The 19,145-nt window shown below is 41.0% G+C and overlaps 1 long non-coding RNA gene across 1 annotated transcript; it reads right to left on the bottom strand.

The window, feature by feature from the left end:
• Window positions 1-5,844: 5,844 nt before the first annotated feature.
• LOC128743611 (uncharacterized) lies at window positions 5,845-7,309 on the bottom strand. The gene is made up of 3 exons (XR_008412311.1): window positions 6,889-7,309; window positions 6,581-6,748; window positions 5,845-6,512 (listed from the first exon to the last, which is right to left on the bottom strand). It is a non-coding gene; the product is annotated as an uncharacterized LOC128743611 (long non-coding RNA).
• Window positions 7,310-19,145: the final 11,836 nt, after the last annotated feature.

Raw genomic sequence — 19,145 nt, 5'->3', positions numbered from 1 at the left:
AAGCCGATGACAATGAGCGGGCCTGTTGGTTGGTTGGACTGGTCGCGGATTGAAGTGTGGCCTGTGCTGTGGTGGTGGCAGGAAGGGGATGAGTTCAAGTCCCGCTTGATGAGAATTGTCGAGCTCCTCTCAAATGCTGCTGTCGCCGTTGGCTTTGAGATTTGGGACACCACACCGCGCCGTACCGTAGCTCATGGATGGATACAGCAAAACTTTGTAATATGTATACCAAGTAAACGAAGCGAGGGAAGCGCGAAAACGTAATCATCAACTGAGAGTGTCCAGATGGACTTTGCAACCTTACGGCACATGTGGTCACCGATTGGGATGGGGTGGACATGAGATTGTTAGTGGTATTTTAATATTGTCCTTACTATTAGAAGACATTTTCTAATTATTAATCAACATTCTTATTGTAATACTTAATATAGCATAGAGTAACAAGCTTAATGAAAAAGAAAATTTGGTCCATTTAGTAATAGAACAAAAACAATTGCGTGCAAAGAACGATCATCGGCGGCGTACAGGAGAACTGGGTATGAAGGCGGCGGATGAACCATGAACTCGCACAGCTCTATGTCAAAATCGGTAACCAAAAGATGGTTAAAGCTGGACATATACGATGGACAGGGCATGTTGCAAGGATGCCGGACATCTACCCTGCAAAGATGGTATTTGCCTCAAATCCGGTAGGAACAAGACGACCAGGAGCGCAGCAACCAACCGAGTACTCGGTGTCTGAGGAATTGGAGTGCGGTAGCCCACAACCGAGTGAACTGGAGAAACCTTGCTCAACAGGCTTTGTCTTAGCAAGCATCTAGCTGACTTTTCTGTCCACGATCCCAAGGCAAAAACTTTAGCTTGCAACGGCCTGGGCCGGTTCCTGCATAAAGTAAATATTTGTGTCGTGACATTCACACGTGGAATGTATTCAGACGAACCATCACACAAATAATGTCGGCGCTGCAGCGAAAATGGCATGAGGATCAACAATTGAGTCCTTAAATAGAGTACACGAGACTTCTCGTCGGAGTAGGGTAGCTCCACCGCCGGGGACTACTCGAGTCGCCGATAGCAGAGTGAAAGTTGACAAAGGGGATGAATAACACTCACGGAAAGAAATCCTGCGAAGGTGGCCGTGAAGGGATGGACGTTAAGTTGGTCGCCATCTTCGGATCGGTCCTCGTCTCGACAGATGTACGGAGCAGTGTACAGACACAGTGTACAGATTATGTTGCAACTGCAACGACGGTGGAGAAATGACCAGCGAACTACCCATCCAGATTAGCATTGTCTCGACAGACGCATCGGTGGAGTGACGAGTGCGACGGAGCAAACCAAGCTTGGACAGAAACACCACGAGGGCGGCCGTGAGTAGATACATGTTATGTTGGTCGCTATCCTTGGAACGGTTCGCGACAGGTGAAGTGGAAGTGCAGTGGCCAACTCGATGGAGCAGTGCTGAGCCCAACAAGGGTGCGAGGGTGGCCGTGAGGAGATGGAAGTCATGACGGTCGCCATCTTTGGATCAGTACACGTCTCGACAGGTGCAAGGAAAGTGGACGGTGTAGTAGCATGTAGTAGCATCAAGGATGGCAGAACCTTGATAGGGTGGCTGTGAAGGAGTGGACGTTATGACAGTCGCCATCTTCGGATCGGTCCACGTCTCCACAGGTGTACGGAACAGTGTACAAACACAGCTTCCCCCCGAAGTAATACTTAACGGTAGTTCCAAGGGGGTTAGGATCAGACGCCTGTGAGATTTTTAGTGGGTTAGAGTCCCACTCTGTGCCACATACATCATTACTGTGCCTGGCATAGAGCGTTTCCTCACGTAATAAAAAAACTATGGAATCGAATTGGATCTGCCCGAAGTCTGCCTTAACGTAAAGGGTGTGTCCACGTTAAAGTTGCAACACATTTAAATTGCTCTTTTGAACTTTTGAATCGTTGGGTATTGAAATTTTACATAGAGAAAACTTAAAGTGCATTGTTTCTACTGTGTGAGTCTTTTTATCAGGTGCCCAAAGATATGAAAAAAGCCGTCGATGGAACAGCTCGGCCGTGAAAAAATTCTGCACAAATACATCGAAAATAAGCATCTATCACATCGTTCTATCGGTAAAAAGTTGGTAATCCCGAATTCTACAGTTTCTCGTGTCATAAAACTGTTCGAAGAACGCGGAGAAAAAAGGCTCGTATATGGATTAGGATCACACCCGTGAAGTTGGGGCCTTTGACGGAAAACCAAACTCTTCCGTTCTAGAGGTAGCAAAAAAAACAAAATCAGAGCAAAAGTTTCGTGCAGATGGCTAAAACTTGAGCTGAATTACGTACGTTCAAGGTTCAGTAGCGCCCAACAGAATACGGTCGCGAAAAAACCGTTCCCAGAAGTTATACGATCAAAAGCTGACGAAACCACAATGCTACGTTAGGGACAACGGGACCTACGCGAAAGAGGACTCCTACCAGATTCCGGGGAACCAGTATTTCACTGCAAAACAAAAACAAAGAACCTTCGAAAATAGAAGAATGTCAAACTTTGTCAAGAAATTCTTGATTTGGCTAGCAATTTGTTCATGTGGACAACGAAGCACACCTTTCGTGACCACAGATACCATGAATGGACCGGTGTATTTGAAAGAGTGTCTCCAAAAGTGACTTCTTCCTCTACTGAAGTCTTACTCATTAATGTTGTGTGTTGCAATTTTATCGTGGGCACCCTTTATATCACATCGTGGCACTTTTGAACACCGTTTCCGGCCATGTTGTTCTGTATAAGGGACCAGTTTGGTATAAAGGTGTACTGCCAGCGGCACAGAATCTTTTCGTCAGTCAAATCATGATAAGAGGCGAGCCAGCCGCAGGCTGAAAACCTCTCTAATATAGAATAAAAAAAAATGATCTGAAATGTTCGGATTGTTGCTGCTGACTCTTTTAACTTTCCTGCGCAGTTTCCGGTCGCTCAGTCCCAGTGTGACGTTAAATTTGAGACTTCCGAACCGTCACTTAAGCAATGTTATGTTTATAAAGTGTTCCATTTTTGTATGGACAGCGCGTAGCTAACAATTCCATCCTACTTCTTCAGTTTTTTTTTGTTTACAATCGACTAGTATTTTTCAATCTGTATTTGCTCTGGGGTATTCACCTAATTTCACAATGACACCATTGTGGTGCCAGCAAGGGCAATCAACCTAATGCTTTGTCGGCGTCCGAGTCCGAGTCCAGGTCCAAGTCCAAGTCCAAGTCCAAGTCCAAGTCCAAGTCCAAGTCCAAGTCCAAGTCCAAGTCCAAGTCCAAGTCCAAGTGCAAGTGCAAGTGCAAGTGCAAGTCCAAGTCCAAGTCCAAGTCCAAGTCCAAGTCCAAGTCCAAGTCCAAGTCCAAGTCCAAGTTCAAGTTCAAGTCCAAGTCCAAGTCCAAGTCCAAGTCCAAGTCCAAGTCCAAGTCCAAGTCCAAGTCCAAGTCCAAGTCCAAGTCCAAGTCCAAGTCCAAGTCCAAGTCAAAATCCAAGTCCAAGTCCAAGTCCAAGTCCAAGTCCAAGTCCAAGTCCAAGTCCAAGTCCAAGTCCAAGTCCAAGTCCAAGTCCAAGACCAAGTCTAAGTCCAAGTCCAAGTCCAAGTCCAAGTCCAAGTCCAAGTCCAAGTCCAAGTCCAAGTCCAAGTCCAAGTCCAAGTCCAAGTCCAAGTCCAAGTCCAAGTCCAAGTCCAAGTCCAAGTCCAAGTCCAAGTCCAAGTCCAAGTCCAAGTCCAAGTCCAAGTCCAAGTCCAAGCCCAAGCCCAAGCCCAAGCCCAAGCCCAAGCCCAAGTCCAAGTCCAAGTCCAAGTCCAAGTCCAAGTCCAAGTCCAAATCCAAGTCCAAGTCCAAGTCCAAATCCAAGTCCAAGTCCAAGTCCACGTCCAAGTCCACGTCCAAGTCCAAGTCCAAGTCCAAGTCCAAGTCCAAGTCCAAGTCCAAATCCAAGTCCAAGTCCAAGTCCATGTCCAAGTCCAAGTCCAAGTCCAAGTCCAAGTCCAAGTCCAAGTCCAAGTCCAAGTCCACGTCCACGTCCACGTCCAAGTCCAAGTCCGAGTCCAAGTCTAAGTCCAGGTCCAGGTCCAGGTCCAGGTCCAAATCCAAGTCCAAGTTCAAGTCCAAGTCCAAGTCCAAGTCCACGTCCACGTCCACGTCCACGTCCACGTCCACGTCCAAGTCCAAGTCCGAGTCCAAGTCTAAGTCCAGGTCCAGGTCCAGGTCCAGGTCCAAATCCAAGTCCAAGTTCAAGTTCAAGTTCAAGTCCAAGTCCAAGTTCAAATCCAAATCCAAGTTCAAGTCTAAGTTTAGTTTTAAGTTCAAGTCCAAGTCCAAAAACTTGAAATTACATTATAATATAATTCTATAGAATTCTATAGAATTGGGCTGTAATGTGAACTAAGATTTGGCCTTGATGTTGGTCTCGAAATTGGTATGAAATTGGATTTGCATTTCGGCCAATTTAGAATTTAGGTTTCGAAATGAATTGATCTTAAAACTGGACTTGAATTTTGAATTGAACAATTGAATCAGGAATTGAAATCGGATATGAAAATGTCACCCCAGAATCGCACATCAGATTGATCTTAAGTTCGGAATTGAATTGGACCCGAAATTAACCACGCATTTTTTCTTGAAATGAGAAATAAATTTTAATACAAACTTGAAAATTAAGCTTGATATTGAACTTGAAATCGGACCTGCAATTGAGCCCGAAGTTTATTTTAAAATATACTTAAAACTGGACTTACAATTGACCTTGAAATTGCAGTTGAATTTGACACTAAATTTTATTTGAAATTAGACATGATATGGTCGGTGTTAAATCAGACCGAACCAAGTGACAAAACTCTGATTTCGAGAAAAATGCTTTCAAAGTTTACTGCTCTGTATGATTTATAGCTATCAATCGTTCGAAATCATTTCATAACTCTGGCTCTTTGCAACATTTATCCAGTCTGATTAAAGTGAAATGTAGCTCAGAAAATTCTTGATCGTTTGCTGTCATTAACTCATTTTTTTTAAATTTTGCGACTTGGTTCGGTCTGATTTAACACCGACCATATATGACTTGATATTGGATTCAAATTGGTCGTGATTTGGGAACTTGAATTGCACTTAGAATTAAACATGAAATTATACCTAAAATATATCGTAAAATTAACATAAAATAGGATTCAAATGGGATATAAAATTGAACGTGAAATTGAGATTACATTAGGCTTAAAATTTTTCTTGAAGTTAGATTTGAAATTGGACTTAAAATAGAACTTTAAATCGGCGTTTTAAATTTTGACACAAGATTAAAGTTAATTTTGGACCGATTTAAACTTGATGGTTTACTTTAAATTGAACTGGAAGTGGGATTTTAAATTAAATTTGGAATACAACTCGAAGTTGGAAGATAATTTGGACTTGAAAATAAATATGAAATACGACTTGAAATGGGATATGAAATTGGCTTTGGAATACACTCAAGTCGCTTTTTACACGAAGGATGCGTTCCGCGTAAATCAAAATCGCGTAAAAAATACCACGTAAATTCGGAAATTCCGATAATCACGTTAAAATAGTCGCGTAAAAAAACAAACCGCGTAAAAAACGACTTCGGTGTATAATATTGAATTTCCGAGAAAAAGGTAGCTAAAGTTCTAACAACATGATTTTGCAGGAGCGGTATTTAATTGCTTGTTGAGTTTGGTCCGCAAGTCATTCGCATACTTAACGGGTGGCAACTAAAATTTTGGAATTTTTTTTCTCAAGCTGTCAAAAAAAGACAAAGATACATGAAGAAGATCTGATTTACCGAAATTAAAGATACATTATCCATTGTTCAAAAAAAATTAGTGTACATTTGAAAACGGTCCGTAATTGGTTGTTCGGCGAAGCTTTCGTTTGACGTAGAAACAGGAGCGTTGTACAGCCGTTATGTCAACTTTGCGAATGCATCTCTTGATTCTACCAATCAACTGTTTGCAATTCGTAGCTCTCCAGTTATTTTTGTACACCAAGGAATTCAAAATCCCAAAGAAATCTTCGATTGGGCGCACTGAGACAGATTTTTCGGGTCGTAGTTTTTGGGTAAAAATGGGATTGAATGGGTATTCAGGAACGATTGTGTTTTTTGGCGTAATGCGATGATGCTCTATCCGGCCAAAATACGTATTGTCCATCTGCATGATGTTTTGTAGAAACGGGATCAAAATTTTCTTCAAACATTCGTCAGGTGCATCTTAATTGATAGCCAAACTAGAGGGCTTGTTGTTGAAGAAACAAGAAAGAGAACGATGTCCTTCTGCGTCCATAATTTTGGCTGGTCTTCCCCTGCCTTGCTTGCGAATAGTTGATGGATATCTTAGGATATCGTAAACAGTCGAAGCCGCAACATATTTGCTTTTTAAATGTTGTGCCGTATAGTTTTTGCCGAGATTTCTGTTGCAGTTCGTAGAAATGTACAACACGCTCCCGAAATGCTTCTTGTTTTGACGCCATTTTAAGCAAAACTGGGCAAGCATAAACAAAACACAAAATATTAACAAAAAGAGGAGAGAGTGAGCTAACATATACATACTCTCGTTTCTCTCTGAGCTCGTTTGTTGTTAAGCATAAGGGCCGCGAAAAAATTCCAAAATTTTAGTTGCCACCCGTTAGAAGTATAATTTTTCTTATCCACTTCCCCTGGGCGGATTTGTTGTAAAATTAGTATCAAAATAGGCGAAAAGGTATATAGAATCGGAGTCTGAAATAAAAAAAGTATTGATTTTTTGAAACATTCTTGACAATCGTTTTTTTAAATACGAATTAGTTAGTTATTTCACTACAACTATACAATGTTTTTCAGAATTCGAGGCAACTTCTTATATTTTTTTCAATACGTACTTCACGATGCCCAGCAGGGGTTATTCCTGCTTATCTGCTTGCTGAAGGTTCAGCAAAACGGTACCCGGAGTAATGTATGTCAGTACCACCCTAGCGCCGGCCAACTCCGGTCACTCGTGATGTGGATGATCGCCTCTCAGGAATCTGTTGCATCTCGTCCGATGTACGGTCGTTCGGCCCAGTCGGTTCAATTGCTGTCTCAGTGAGCAAAGCACCTTCAACCAGCCACTTTACGGTACGGTTGCTGAATAATATTGATTTGCTACTTTGTCTACGTATACGTACCTACCTTCCTATAGAAGCAGCAAAGCGAATAAGACGGAACCGACTGTGAGCGAGAACGGTCATTCGGTTACGGCTGTAAGCGGGTCATTGCATCTCATTTTGCTACTTTGTAGCACGACGTTATACGAGACGGCTATAGTTTAGTATTATTACCGAAGAACAACTCGTACGTTTGAAGATTTTGCAGTTATTTAATTCTATATAAAGCGAAGCGCAGTAAGGCATCTCTGTTTCGCAACAAAATTGCTCGAGACTCTTCTGTCTCAATCCTGCAAATCGCAACGCGGAAGCGGATGCTAAAACCATGCGCTAATCAAGATCCACATTTACGCTTTTTGACTGCGAGCGGCAGGCATCACACATATTGCATTGACACGAAGTAGATAAGCTTCTTCGCGAGAACCGTCACCGGCTTCGTACCTTCCTGCCTTTTCTATAGCCGCCGACAGGTGATTGGATTCAGTTGGTGAAGGAGGTGGCAAAACGGGCGCCCAGCCTAGACCGGGTGAAACGAGGTATTTCCAACCCCAGAGACATACTGACATAATTCTAGTTTTTGCGCAAAAGGCATAGGGTATAATTATATACCGAGGTAAAACATCAAAACGTTGCCCGTCCAAGAAGCTGCACATAAACAGACAGCCATTAGTTTTAATGACAGTCATAATTCAGCTTTGAATTGCAATATTTTCTGCTGGCGTATTTTCACTCAATCGTACAGAACGAACGCAGTAGTAAATATTTCTACTGAATCGTTGCAAATGTTACAATAATTACGTGTTTACTACGGGTACGGGATGGCTGCGAGGGCCTGGACTTACATTAGCAGCAATATCGTACTATATTTAATTCATCTCTATCTCGTTCGCTCTTGTGTCGATTAAAGATTCGTGTTATTTTAAGCGTTTGACGTCCGCCAAAGTGATAGTCTGCGTCACAGTCTAATGCAAAATTAGACGCTGGTCAAGGTTTCAAAGTGTGCAGAACAATAATTGGTCCTAGCGTAGCAAATAGTTGTATTTGTTGCATCAGTTCTATTTATTTTTTGTTTTTTTTATTCACCAAACCTCGAACAGGTACAGTTTGGTAAATACATTCCAATTATGGGTCAAGCAGGTGGGCCGTCTATTGCCTCGCAAGTAGATGAAGCCAACTTACGGCACTGGTGGTAGTATGTATAGTGCTTTATTACGCAGTACTGTATCAATATGTTGTGGTAAATCTGATCGTAGAGCGGAACTCGTATCGTAAGTTGGTACATGCTTTTTGCTCCTACGAATCCCGTCTGGCTGGTGTTTTCGTTTGTTTTGGGAATTGTGCCATTTGGCTGTTCTAAAGAAGAAGAAAATATAAGATTACTCAAACGTAAACATCGTAATACTGTATATAATTATGATGGTATAGTAAATTTTAGTTCTGGTCTTATATTTTAAAGAACAGTAGTTTCAAAATTTCGGATCTACCCAGTAAACCATTTGGTTTGTATATCTCGATTGCAACTGAGGTATACGAAATCATATCTGAACGAAAAAGTTATATTTCACGCCATATAAGAACATATATGTACCAAAGTGGAGGCAATATACGTGCGAAAATTTTGACAACTATTTGTAATTCTATTTTGCGCAGTTTTTATAACACGCAACTAAATACTACTGAATATATGATATAGATATAATCAAATATTGCAATTGTCTATCCTGCTTTATAATTCACAGTCATGAATTGTACATGAAGACACGCACGACTGCAAAACAACTTATTGTTCACTTCGATTTGACACACTCTAATTATTATACAACTCCAATATGAAATTGACATGAAAACGATTTAATGTGAACTTTCTATTACGATTTTGTGTTATCTGGGTAGACTTGACTTTTAATTGAATATATCATACGTTAAACTAAATATTTAGAAATGTTCGAATAAACAAGGAAAAAGAAAATTGTACTGTGTAGAATATTTTTCGCTTCCAACGTGAATTCTCGAATTCAACTAAGACGCTCGAAAACAATATAAATTTTTTTTATTTGGGCAACTATGTTTTTGTTCATTGGTTTGACAATCAAATTCTATTTTCGTTTGAACTCTCATTGCTTGCAGTTCCAACCTTCTTCTTACCTTTACCGTCAACAGCCGACCAGTATTCGCCTGCCTTAGTTCCGAGGTACCGACCGGATTCCACTCCTTGGCAAACACAGTGACGCTATTGTTGTTGTACCACTCTATTTGGTCGAATTTAAATAGTGTCAGCGTGACTAGTCAGGCCAGAGCAAGCGAATCTACTTCATGCTGCTCCAGAAAAGATAGCTTAACTGAATGCATTCCTTTCGAGACATGTGCTGGTTCTAAGTTCTAGAAGTTACGAAAGCGTTCCTTTCAGACACAGCTGCAGCTTGCATGTCAAACGAACTCTTTATCCCCGTCAAAGACTTAGTCAAGTTTGAAGCCTAGTCAAGGTTATCTTCACGATCTCCAAGAATGGCCACAGGTTGTACTGTGAGAACTATTGAGCGATAACCGTTCTTAGTGCCACCTACAAACTGCTGTCCCAAATCATTCTCCTCTGACTATTGCTGATTGCAACATTTGTGGAGATTGATTTGTGGAGACTTATCAAGCCGGTTTCCGGATCAAAAATTTACACTGCAGCAGATCCTCCAAAAGGGCTGCAACGGAATATGGAGGCGGAGGATGAACCATGAATTCGCAAAGCTGTATGGCGACTCCAGTATTCTAAAGCTGGATGGATATGATGGACAGGGCATGTTGCAAGAATGCCGGGCAACTGCCCTGTAAAGATGGTATTTGTTTCGAATTCGGAAGGAACAAGTCGAGCAGGGGCGTACTAAGCAAGATGGTTAGACCAGGTGGAGTGCGATCTGGCGGAGAGTACACGGTGTCCAAGGAATTGGAGAGCGGTAGCCCGGAGTAAATTTGCGAAACTTTATTCAGAAGGCGCTATCTTAGGATGGCAAGCAAACTAAGTAAGTATATAGTTAGTTGGTCTGCTTGTTTTCTAAAGAGCAAACGCACCGAGCTGCTCGGTTTTCTCAACTAGAAGATGGTCGACATCGCCGTCATCACGGAAACTATTGTCAAACCGGAGGTCGGCATCAACCTTTCATACTTTTGACTTTTGAAAGTTGACCGAACTAGCGCAGGAGGAACAGTCCAAGTCCTGAGATGGCACTGCCGCTCAAGTGCGATTAACTTGGCAAAACTGACAGCGAGCGTAGTCTATATATAAAAAAGTGAGTTTGTATGTTTACACGTTTGTTTGTATACTCCACCATAACTCCAGAACGCCTTGACCGTTCTCCACCAAACTTGTCACACATGTTCCTTGATATAAGAGAATCAGCATTAGGGGGTTGACAAGAAAGGAGGGGGGAGGTTACTAACATGGAGGAGGCCATAACTCCGAAATGCCTGGAACGGTTCTTCATCAAACTTGGCACACATGTTCCTTGACATAAGGGAAGCAGCACTGGGAGGTTGCCATAAGGGGGAGCCCTAACAAGGAGTTAAGCAAAAGGGCTTGCGTTTCTCTTACATTTAAACCGATAACAGTTGTGCAAGTGACTTTGAGAAAAGACGGGGGTTCCATCTAGGAGGAATATATGGTTAAAAAGACCTTTGTTTCGTTTCCATTATAGGGATTTCCATAGAGCAAACCAATGCATAATTAGCTACGTGACAGAAGAGGGAGCTGACTGGGAAAGAACCGACAAGTAGAGGGACGAGGAACGTGAGTGTGAATGTATGTTTCACCATAGTTCCGGAACTTCTGGACTGTTTTTCATTAAACGTCGTTTGTCAAACATATGTATTCTGGCATAAAAGAATCAGCGCAGGGGGTTGACAAAAGAGAGAGAGAGAGATGGTCTCTTACAAGGGGAGATAAAGCTTCAAATGGGTAAAGGTGCTTGCATTTGGAAAGATATAAGTTGTTCAAGTTGCTGGATTTCTGAAAGAGGGAATACGGTGGGCATTAACAAAGGGGAAGTTCAAAAACTTTTTTACTTTTTGTCGATTTATAGGGATTACCGGAAAGAAGTCAGAAGTGACTGGGGGACAACATGAGGGGAACTGACAAAGAGAGTGGACACATTCAAATAAAAAAAGGGTTCTGTTTCTTGCATTATAAAAATTTTCGTTTCAGTAACACATGTACAAATGACTGAGGGGTAAAGGGGCCCCGAGTAAGATCGGGCAATCAGCTAGTATATAATAATCGCGGGTACCTTAACTGGCAGTGTGAAATTTGGGGCAATTGAAGGAAAAATCAGGATGGGATCATTCTGGCGAAAGACTTCAGGGGCGGCCGCAGTGTTTATGCTGGCTGCTTCTACCAATGCGGCGGATAATTGTCTCTGACGAAACTACTACCGTGACAACCAAGTCAAGTTTCAGTGTATCGTTACCGATACCGTAGATCCTGCGTCTGTAAACGAGCAGACTTAAGTTAACTGTAGTGTATTCAAAAAGAAGACCAAGCAATCCTAGTGGGTAAATTGCGGGCAAATTTAAAAGGAATTGTTAATCACAGTCAGTAAACACTGATTCTCGCATCGCTTGTCACGCAGCCAAAACCGTCCTTTTCAAGGTAACCGTTACAGTTCTGAAGTATTTAGGCTAAAGTTCTCCAACACTGGACAGCCTCTATGTCCGCGCACTAAAAAAAATTAATACAAATATTTGGAAAGAATTTATAATAAACTACTCTGTTTAGTTGGTTTCGAGGTACGATGCTGATTTAATAAGCCATTCGTCGTTTGTTCGAATCTATCGGCTAAACGGTGCTGCCAGATAGAGTCAGTTGGATTGTTTTACTAGCCCCGTAACTGTCCTGTGCTCTAATAGCCAGCTGTGAAGACTGTCGATAAAGAAGGATCAAGTCTTGGAAAGGGCGTTTAAGCCCAAGACTTCTTCTTACAGTAAACTAGTTGTGTGCCCGATTTTGCTCAGGGCCTCTTTGTCGTATATCAATGTACGAAAATTATCGTAAATATCTCTCAACAAATTCGGAATCGTATATAAAGCCTGATAAGGAGCGCACAAGTTGACATTCCATCGTTTATAATGATAGTACCTGACAAACATACGATTTTCACCACAAAGTTTTATACCTGTATGAAACTGGTCGCGCTTAGTCGGATCTTATCGTATAGAAATATCGTTTAAAATTATTCCTCAGACAGTGCGTATATCGCCTCCAAAATGGTACGTATAAGCTGGTCTTGCATATCGAATACGATTTTGTTGGATAGATATCGCTACGTAATTCTCATTTAAAACCCTAATATACATAAGAAAATGCTGGCTGGGCAGCCATTTGTACATCTGTTATTGTAACGAAAATTCTCATAATGTAATACAAAACCCTTTTTCTTTGTTTGAATGTCTCTACTCCATCTGTCAGTACCCTTCCCGCCTCCCTGTTGTCCCCTAGCTACTTGTAAATCTATCTTCTTTTCGGTAATCTCTAAAAGGGAGGTAAAGCATTTTTCGCTTTTTTGAACTTCCCTCTTGTCAATGGTTACCCTATCCCTCCTTTTCAGAAGACCCCTCTTGTCATCCAGCCACTTGTGCAATTGCTATCGGTCCAAAGCTAGAGAAACGCACCCCTTTACCCATTTGAATCTTACTCTCTTTGTAAGAGACGCGCCCCATCCTTTTGCCAACTCCCATTCACTGATTTTGAAATACTAAAATACATCTGTGCCAAGTTTAATGAAGAACCATCCAGGCGTTCCGGAGTTTTGGCGGAACATACATTCATACTCACGTTTTTTGTCCCCTCCTATTGGCTCACTTCCACACAGTTCCCTATTCTGTTACGTACCCAATTTATGCATCTGTTTGGTCTCTGAAAACCTCTATAGTGGAAGAGAGACGTCTTTTTTCCATACATCCCTCCTCGGTGTCCGAATACGTATCGTATACCTATTATGATTTTATGAAATCTTAAAATAATCTAGTCAAATTTCAATAATTTTTCCTATAATGGTAGCATGATTTTTGTATATCTGAATCATCTCGTGTTCAACATTTATCTCAAATCGGCCATGTGTGATGTACTAAAACACTGCGGATTGTGGAGAATGTTTGACAATTGACAGGAAACCCTGAAGTGGCAGAAAAGCATAGGCACTCAACCCTGAAACTCATTCGAAAGTGATGGCTTTTTAGTAAAAGTAAAAAGTTTTTACTAACGGAACCGGGAGAATATGGTGGGATTTTCATAGTCCTTTGAGGTTTGAGGAGTTGTAAGGCACAATATGTACCGGACTGTAACGCTCAAGAAGGCATTACGAATAGTTGATGACTGCGCCCGATATGGTTGATGAAATGTACTGAAAGATAATTTTCGAAATGAGTCCTAAAGAAGAATTCTATACTACTTTCGATTGACAGCGTTCGCCGGAAGACTGCACAATAAAGACCGTACTAAAAAAAATGCAGCAAACAAAAATGATCACCAAAAACTGATTTTAGGACGGATTTTTGAAATTCTAAACACATATTAGCTATGTTTTGCAAAGTTGGTTTATTTAACCTCCCCTTCTAGGTGAAATGCCCGCACCTTGGATTTAACGCAACCCATCAAATCCTGTGCAACACGTGCACCATCTTCCATACACACTTTCATCCATTCTTTTTTCAAATCCTGGTCATTTTTGAAGACCTCCCGTGTTTTCCGAAGCTTGTCCTTCATAATCGCCAGGAATTTTTCTATTCGGCAAAGCTCTGGCGAGTTTGGTGGATTTACTTCGTTGGCTTTGTCCACTCCATCACCGGTTTCGCGTAATGGCACGATGCCAGATCCGGCCAAAACAGAGTGTTACCTTCGTGGGACCGGAGGAAAGCTTCTTGGCCGCGTCCGGAATCGGAAGGTTCGGAACCTTCCTTGCCTTCACGGGGTCGGCCGTCTTCGTTTTTCTTTTGCTGCCAACTCGCCGTTGGGTCATCTGGATTTCCTTGTACGATTTTACTAATACGGTCGAGTGATCGATTACCAACTGTTTCGCGCTCCATCTGAGGGACTGGCCTGGATGACCACACTGATAATTTTTTGTCGAGGCACTTCTTGCTTCAAAGGCATCTCAATAACCACTTAACAAGCACCAGGAATTTTTATTAAAATATATTTCTATTGACAATAAAAGATCGAAACAAGCCCGACTGAAATACTCAACTTTTCTGAAAAAAAAAACCTTCAGTGTGATAGTACAACGACAATGCCGTCACTGTGCACAGTAAACAGTGGGGCCAAATTGCAAAAACGCACTACATTTGCTTTTCGTGAAAAACGTGATTTTTTAAGGGTAGTGTCTTTGGAGAAGTATTTTAAGAAAATATAGCGCATCTCTTTACACTACACTAGATTATAACAGTAGCATTCATGATTTTCCAAAGCTTTAGGAAAAATTAATTTTCCAAAAGAGTTAAGCTATCCGAAACACATTTTTACTGGTCTTCGCAGTTGTGTGGTTGGCATTGTCTAGCCGATGGACACGCTTTCACGGTATACTAACATTAGCCTCGATTTCTGATTAGGTCGAGTAATATTGTGGGCTGGAAATTTTCTCGACCGGCACTGGCGTAAGGCGTATCGTTTCCTCACAACATGCAAAATCTGAAGAATGAACGATATCGAAATAATCTCAACTATAATCATTAGTTGATGTGTAGCATAGTATAGTGGTATAGGTAAGGAGGGCTGGTGAAATGATTTAAGTGAGAAGGCAAAATCATCAGCCTTCCAAAATGAAGCTACATGTATCACCAAAGGATCACTGTGCCTGCATGAACACCCATCTGGAAAATGCGACCGGGAACAAACTTACTGCTCTAGTGTCGTTAGAAGAGCAGATGAGCATAAGCTTTTGTTTGGATGCCTCTGAAAGTTATTCTTCTCTGATAACACTCAAGTGGCGCTTCAAAATAATGATGAACTTTAGAATGGTCCGGATGACAATGCCGTGTGATTTTTTCTTATTATGGAGAGAGATATGTATGTACATGCCTGCCTATTCTGGTTCTGCGCAAGAGTGCCCCTTTCCGTTGTGTGGCCATTTTCCTGATTACTCTTTGTTCTAGTTGGCGAACGCACCGTTCGTCCTCGTTACTGTGCCAGTGCATTCCATCCAAAGAATGTTAGAAATTGCCAAGAATATGCGCGCCTTTCCTAATATTACAGATGGCTTAACTCCAGCATGCAAGCGAAAGGAGACAATTACTTCTGATATGCATGGAAATTAATATTAAGATTGCAATAATCACATGGTAGAACATTAAATGGCATATCGGCACATGACGTGCCTGACCCACTCTGGATAAAATAAACAGTGAGGAATGTCTCATCCCTTCATTTTAGGAGAGAAAAAATTTGAGTGATCGATATTTCCATACATATAAGAGTTCGGTTATTTGTCTAGCTAGACTGTTTTACACAGATTGTCCAAATTCTAATACTGTCTCAAACAAAAAGCTCTCTGATGATGGTTTGACACTCGGGATTTCATTTTGTAAAAGCTTTTAGGAGAATTAACTGCTAAAACGTGACTGGTTTTAGATTTGAATAAAAATTTTCAAAATCTGCTAGTTTGTCAAATTTTCGTCCAGCTTTATTCTAAAGTGTTGGTGAGTCAACCACTGAGCCCTGGAGAAGCGTCAGGACGATCCTCAGCAAGGGTGGGGTCCGCATGTGATGATACATGCCTATGTATTAGTCTTCCAAGAGGCGAGAGATTGACAGCGAAGAGCATGCATGACACAAAGCACGGGAAAAAAAGCCTTATCCTTCCTCTTTGGACCCCTTGTGTCAATTCCTGCACGACGACGCTCTGTAGTTTGCAAAGTTTGTACTGTGTTTATATACTTTGGATTGGAAGTCTTCTTTCTCACTCGTTATTAAATGCTTACTGACACACACTCAACCGATTTGTGGACGCAAAAAAGGAGCCATGTAATAAATAGGAGCCAGATAAAAGAGTATGGCAGAAGCGAAGGAAGAATAATCAAACATACTTTTACTTTCGTTTGGGCATGCTGCTCGGCTACCGTTCCTGGCTTAGCAACATCGGCATGCTTTTCGGGAAAATTGACAAATCAATGACAATAAAGGTTTGCAGGCTTATGGTGCGAGTGCAAGGAATAATGAAGAGTTTAGGGATTCACTGTAAGGTGATAGGTGTATCCTTTTTCGGAGAAGTTAGAGGCGTTTTTAATACTCCCTTCCAATGCTGGCGTAATATCGAATTCGGTTAGCAAAACAACATCTTAATGTGAGCTTATATCAAAATATTCAGAGATGGTTTTAAAATTACGAAACGAACGTGAACGGTAGAGTGTATCTAGAGCAGCGGTTCTCAACTATTTTACATCCAAGAATCGCGACATTCCACGAAAATGTATATTTTAATCACAGGATTTTTATGCACCAAAAAGGATTGATCAAAATTATTTGCAGAAATTCTTTCTTCAACAAGACGCTGCCAATGTATGGTTTAAAGGTGTGATATTTTGTTTGTAATCCCTTCAACGCCCTTTAAGATGAACAACAAGGCAGTCTGACTGTCAGGGAAAAACAACAACATATTTTTGCATATCTATAATCATAAAGCCTTATACATACTTCAACTATTGGCTTATTTCTGCTTGAAATACAGTCGGTCTCTGGCCCATAAACTAGATTTTCATATGATGGCCCATTGCTATTGTTTAATTTGGAGCCACTTGATTCTAATTCCAAGTAACTTGTTTCTGTCACATGGAACACTCACCCAATTGCCATCCAGTCTCTATGATTTCATACTGGATTCATATTAAATTCTCTCTATCTCGCTTCTTCTGTGCATGTTCAACCTTAGTTTTTAACCATCAAATTGAGATCGAACTTTTTTTTTGGATTTTATTATTGCCGCGTAGATATTATAAATCATTTTAAGTTTCATTTCCCTTTTGTTATCATTTAATCCAAATGTTAACTCCAATTTAATTTGCTGTCAAGGATCGCTTCAAAAATATAATTTCGCAACATAAGCATTATAAGCAATAAGCTTTATATTGTAGTCAAGTTTAAAAATTAAACTAGTAGTAGTAAACATACTAGTTTTGTTATAAAAACTGATTAAAATAAGACAAATAAAAAGTAGTTTGTTCGGTTCACAAATTCGAACACCTTATCTTCAGTGATTCAAACAGCCTTATTCTGTGTTCTGACTGATCGATTTGTAGAATGAAAGTGGATGGTGTATCGCCCATGCGACGTCGCGCGTCTTTATACTCTTTACCCGGATTTAAGTCCCGGAAGATATTGACCGGTAGTCTTTTACTTTTAGCATTGACCTAGCTTGTCATTTTGTTAAAGTCACCAAAACGCGCATGATCGCGTTTATTATTTTTTTCGCAATATAGCAACGCGGTTTTTTATGACGATTTTTGAATTAACATGTTTTTTATGACAATTTTTGAGTAAACGCGGTTTTTTTACATCATTTTTCGCAGGAACGGGATCTTCCCCCGTAACCCCGCGCTGAAAATCACTGCTAACGCGCTGACAGCCGAACAGCGTTCACACGCAGTACCTTGTAAGTCGCAAGGGCCTACATAGTGTCGTCGTCCCGTCAGTAAACACAAAGTTGGATTAAACTTTGTCGGTGGTTTCTACAGTAGGTGAAGGAAGAGGCACAATTTGTGTCTAAAAATAGCCCAACCCATGTCGCTACATTAATAAGGGGGGTTGTGCAGTCTCCTTTTGTCCAGCGCCTCTGTGGTTCGTAAGTACACGGGTACCAGCAAGCCACATGCCCTGTCGGGTGTTGTGGGTTCGAATCCGGTTATAATCTCAGATTTTAGCTTGGTTCGACCCATGCACCTTCCAGCATTGGACAAAAGGTAGGAGTCACAACGAAAACTTGTTAAGCGTAGCTACCCCCCCCCCCTGTCCCTTCCTTTCCACTCTTTCTCCTCCATTCCCAAAAAATCCTTCTTCATTACTTCCCCTTACCGTCCCTTCATAAATTGTAGAACCATCGTTTCAAAAAATATCATTTTTCGAATTTACGCGGTTTTTTTAAACGGTTTTATTTTACACGGCACGTATCCCCCGTGTTAAAAAAGACTTGAGTGTATGGAAGTTAGCGCTCAACGATAGGAGTGCGATACTACGATATTATGAATAAATGTCGATCATGTGTAATATAACCCGGTTTTGCTTCTTTTCGTTTTTGAAGAAGTCCGTAGGGTAGCGCGGGCTACCCTATAGATACCATAATACCCTACAGATAACCACCACAATACTCCAAAATACTTTTGCCTGCAAAATCAAATAGAAGAAACGAGTCGTTCCAAATAAGTCGAATGAAATTAAAGTTTCTCGCAAAACAGCATGACAGCGTAGATCTGAACATTTTTAAATCGTTTTCCGGACATGCAAAATTTTCTTATATTTTATCACAGCAATTAAAACCTATAAGTAAATGGGCCCTATTCTCACAGTCACCTCACCTAAATTTTTCAGGTGAGGTGACAATTTGCGATCCTCACAGTCACCTGGGTGACTGTACAAATCAAATGGGGCCTGTAAGGTGAGGTGACTTTAGGTGAGATGACAGGAAAGTGAAAGAAGTGAGGTGAGGTGAGGTGACCGTGAGAATAGGGCCCAATAACTCATTAATTGTAGAATGAATTATTAAATTATCACTTTTATACCTATACATTTTCTTACTTTAAATTCCGCTTTTGTGTACGATTCAAATATGATATTGATGCTGTATGCAAGTTTACATTCTAAGAAATTTTACAACGTCTCAAAGCTGTAGCATTAATACTTTCCAGATGACCGAGTATACTGCCTCTGCACTTGCATTTACATAATCCAATACGGGTTTCTCTTCGTCATTTTAAAGTACAGGCTGAATGCCATTCCTAATCACCAGGATACTGCAATTTAAACTTAT

Source organism: Sabethes cyaneus, chromosome 3 (assembly GCF_943734655.1).
Source record: "Sabethes cyaneus chromosome 3, idSabCyanKW18_F2, whole genome shotgun sequence".
Lineage (NCBI taxonomy): Eukaryota > Metazoa > Arthropoda > Insecta > Diptera > Culicidae > Sabethes > Sabethes cyaneus.
Note: the sequence above shows the minus strand (reverse complement) of the source record. Positions and strands in the feature narration are given on the sequence as shown.